At 42.3% G+C, this 4468-nt stretch overlaps 1 long non-coding RNA gene across 1 annotated transcript; it reads right to left on the bottom strand.

Annotated features, from left to right (window-relative positions):
* Positions 1-415: 415 nt before the first annotated feature.
* LOC119912326 lies at positions 416-1308 on the bottom strand. Its single transcript, XR_005446133.1, has 3 exons — positions 1078-1308; positions 538-798; positions 416-459 (listed from the first exon to the last, which is right to left on the bottom strand). It is a non-coding gene; the product is annotated as an uncharacterized LOC119912326 (long non-coding RNA).
* Between the last annotated feature and the right edge of the window lie 3160 nt (positions 1309-4468).

Below are 4468 nucleotides of genomic sequence, written 5' to 3'. Positions count from 1 at the left end.
CGGACAGAAGACCACCAGGTGGCAGATCAGTCTAAACACAAGCTGGAAGGGGGCTGAGGCAGGAGGTGTTGGAGGAGGCGGGGTTGTCGGGGTGGGCAGAGCTGCGGATGTGGGCAGAGCTGAGGTTGTAGGTTTACCTGTAGAGAGAATCCACCTGGTCAGGTCAATCTCTGGATGAAATAAGTCCTGAAATCAAAGGTAACCTCCTCACCTGTGACAGAGATCCAGCTGGATGGAGACTCTCCACGACCTCTGATGTTACACTTGTAGAGGCCTTCATCAGACTTGTTAACATGGTGGATGGTCATGTGACCTGTAGGCTCAGTCCTGATTAGGGGGAGCCATCTTTATAGAAACCAGCTGGGAGGTTGGAGGGAGGGGTCTTTGTTTTACAGTGCAGAGTGACATCATGTCCCTCCATCACAGGGAGGGCAGGACTCTGCAGGATCACTGGTCCACCTCAACACAGAGACAAACTACAGCATTTCATCATTTACACACAGCTTCATCAACACTAACTCCACAGTCTGATCTTACCAGTGACAGTGATGTTGATGGTGTTACTGGTTGCTCCCTCTCTGGACTCACACCAGTAAACTCCACTGTCCCATGCAGCGATGTAGCTGATGTAACAGGAAGAACCAGCTGATTTTCCCCAGTCATCACACTGAGTCCTGGTTCCTCTGGTTGTGTTCCTCCTCAGCGTCCATCCAGCAGAGCTGTCGTCCTCCTCACAGCTCAGAGAGACAAACTGATCTTTAAACAGCTGAGAGCTGCTGGGACTCACAGTCAGAGAGGCTGGAGGAAGAGACAGAAAGATGTGGTTAGAGAGAACATTTGCATAAAGTTTCTCCACATTCCTGATATTCCTACTTTCTCACTTCTTCCCTGCTGAACTGATCTCTGAGTTTCAGGCACTGAATTAAACTCAGATTTGAGCTGATAGATGAAAGTTTTCTGCATGTTTTCAGTGTTGGTTGAGATCTGGCAACATGTTTGTAAACATCTTTTTTATCTGTTAACCACTCAGTGTTGCAGGCTGCACACCTGTGGCTGTGACAGAAGAAGTTTTCTCACCTTGGTTTGTTGTGCAGCTCAGCAGTGAGGTCAGAACTAAAGAGAAATCACACTCAGGTTGGTTTGTGGTTTTAACATGAAACAAGACGTACTTCTACAAAACAGAGCAACCTGTTTGTAGAAAACCACCACACATTTATATTAGATATGGAAAAAACTCATTTTATTTACATACACATGCAATTGTTTTTAGTCCAATTTCCACAAACAGACCATGTCGGAATGTGTTTCGAAGTGTCCTTGGGCATAGGGGCGATTTTTTATATTATTTTTCTATCCTCCAATTTTAGATTTTGGAGAAGCAAGAGAAGGGATAACCAATTAGCCTACAGTTTGATATGGCTTTTCTTTTATTAAACGGATTTAATGTCCCTGAATACTGACATTTTTCAGTTTCTAATGTTTTACTGAATGATCCGCAACCGCGCTGGCCAACAGGTCAGCTTTTGCGGAACGCTGCTTGTGTGTCTGTCTCTCGGGGCCAAACTAATACTTTCAATATTGAGGAGGGATACGAGCGGCCCCTCCCAACTTGGCTGAATTATGATTGTCTCAACGGCGCCGATGAGGTGTTTACTTTCCCTCTGGGGCGAGTTTAATCCAAAAACCTTTTACACCGGTTTGCTACATTTGTCGGGGCTGAACTCAGCCCAGGGTTGTGTGACAAGTGCAACAGAGACGGTAAATATGGGAAAAGAAAGAAAGAGGAAAAAGAAATGTGTGGTGCCGAAAATATAAGAATTAAGAAGAAAAAAATGTTGAGACAAGAGGCAGCTGAATGCGCCAACTTAACCGACTGCTTCCTTGGTGGAAGTTGCTGTGGAAGGCGCAGATGAGGCAGAACCTAGCAGCTGAATAAATAGGTGCACAATTAGTAATGCATTTGTTATGTACATTTATAAAATGCATTTATTATGTACATTTATAAAATGCATTTATTACATACCATACACACACACACACACACACATATATATATATATATCAGTTTGCAATGTGAAGAATCTTTGTGTGTCTGCATCAAGGGCGTCACTTTGTGTTGAAAAGTGGTGGGGACATAAGGGCTCAGATTAGGGGCGTAATGGATCATGAGACGCAACGATGCACAAGAACAAGACAAGGCAAGATTTTTAGCATTAAACTGTTAATTTCCTGCATTCGGGAGACATTTTCTGCTCCAATTTAAGGTGGAAATGTCTGTTTTTATATGAGGGAAAACTATATTGCATTGCATGTTTTCTTATTGTGCAAATAAACCTTTCTCAACGCATTTTCATTTGTTAGTTAACATTTCTTGGTGCCTTTTTTCAGAAGATTGTTAACAAATGCTCTCAAAAAGTGATGGGGACAAAATCAGCCGGGTGGGGAGATGTCTCCAGCATGTCCCCACCACTTTTGCAAGGCATTGTATGCATGCTACATTCTCATTAGGGGCTGAGCACCCTAAAGGTCTGATCCTAGAATCGCCCCTTCTTGGGCAAGATACTGAGCCCCCGATGGCTCATCAGTGTATGAATCTGTGTGAGGTTAGTTTCCGTTTGAGCACTTAGGCTCAGTGTATGAATGTGTGTGAATGGGTGAATGTAACGAAGTGTAAAGCGTTTTGAGTGGTCGGAAGACTACAAAGGTCTTATAACACCTCTAACTCCTAACCTCTAACATGCACTTCCTGTGCTCTTCTTCTTCTATCCCCCACAATGATCTTGTATTGATTGCACTTTTTGTTTTGATTGCACTTTTGGTTAACTCTTACTTCCTTCCCTAGGTATCTACCCCATTGATGTGATATGTACTGTGAGCTCTTACTAGTATTTATTGCTGCTCTTACTAGTATGTATTGTCAGTTGTAGACCTGTAGTTGATGCTCTGTTGATGCTTGTATGTTGTTCCTCAAATGTAAGTTGCTTTGGATAAAAGCGTCTGCCAAATGAGTAAATGTAAATGCTATACAAATACAGACCATTTACCATTTAGGATGCACAATCTTTGAGGTAGACAAGTTCAAGCAGCGGCCGGGTTGACTGGAGGGAAAGCTGCTCGTGAGGACTCGCGTAGGTGAGGATGCTGGTGAGGAACATGAGGATTCCTTCCCCCCTCCTTTTCCAAATAAGAACCTCTCCTACGCATTATCTACTTCATTCCAGAGAGTAAAAGTGTGTTGGATTGTGGAGCTGAAGCCTGTTTCCCTTGTGTATAGGGTGGATTGACAGATTTTAGGATATTTAAAGACTGCATCAGAAGAGACCTCCATTTCCTGTTTTGCCTGTGTGTGTTGCACGTTACAATTAAAGACTTGATAGTTACTGGTCTAAGTATTTGCTTGTCTTGTGTGGGTTTTGAGTTGTTTTTAGTTTTGCACGTTTAGTTATTTTCTTTTTGTATTTTACATGTTTATTTGCTTTTATATTTGGTTGTTGTGTTTATTCTGATATTAAGACAAGCTTAGCCGAGTTAGCCAAAGGACTGATCCAAGCACTGTGAAGCGTACGATTTATGGTTACCAGCCAGGTCGTTCCCTAGATGGATCAAAGCAATTTTCTACTGTATCAGGCTTAAGAATAAAGATATGAGCATACTTTCCTAATAAACTACCTTACGCTGCGCACTTTATGACTGACAGGATGGCTGCACTTCTCCACCATCAGCCGCTATCGTGCTCACAGTTTTGAACAAGCAGGTTAAGGCCGCGACCAGCGAACATGAAACTAGAATTAGACTCTGTATTGACTGCTGCTTATTTGTTTAGCATTATTGACTTTTTGATGCATCCTCCAATTAGTACAGCGCTACATGTGATAATATGCTTGCTATTGTGTGCCGGCGGCCATCAGTGCGTAAAATAATAACACTTAAATTTTATATGTGAAATATATAGGTGAAATTGCGTCTCTCCTTGAGCAATAGTCTTTGGTGGCATTTTTCACGCTATTGAAACTCAAACTTTGCTGCAATATCGCAGACATCACGGGCAAGTATTGGACTGCTGTGTGTGTGTTTGTGCGTGTGGGCATGAGATGAGGCTCCACACTGCTGCCACACTGGTCGGTGTTTTTTTTTGTCTAATAGAGAGGAATGGATCAAAGCAATTAAATGTGTTGAGGAATTTTCTACTGTATCAGGCTTAAGAATGAACTTGAACAAATCTGTTTATTAGGCTACCACTTAAGGAATGTGAACTATCAGAAGTTATTGGTATCCCTGTGAAGAACCCAGTTACATACCTGGGTTTGATAAGAATGACAAACTCTGCAATAACCTAAACTTCAGCCCTATGATTAAACAAATAATGAGAAAAGGTTCAACATGTGGTGGATGAGGCATCTTTCACTGAATGGTAGAGTTCTACTATCTAATACTGAGGGAATATCCAGATCTATGTATCCTTATCACT

The sequence above is a fragment of the Micropterus salmoides genome, unplaced genomic scaffold (assembly GCF_014851395.1).
Source record: "Micropterus salmoides isolate LMB-PRFRI ecotype aquatic unplaced genomic scaffold, ASM1485139v1 Ms_hic_scaffold_2, whole genome shotgun sequence".
NCBI classification, from domain to species: Eukaryota; Metazoa; Chordata; class Actinopteri; order Centrarchiformes; family Centrarchidae; genus Micropterus; species Micropterus salmoides.
The sequence above is the reverse complement of the archived record's forward strand: the minus strand, read 5'-3'. Positions and strand labels throughout refer to the sequence as shown.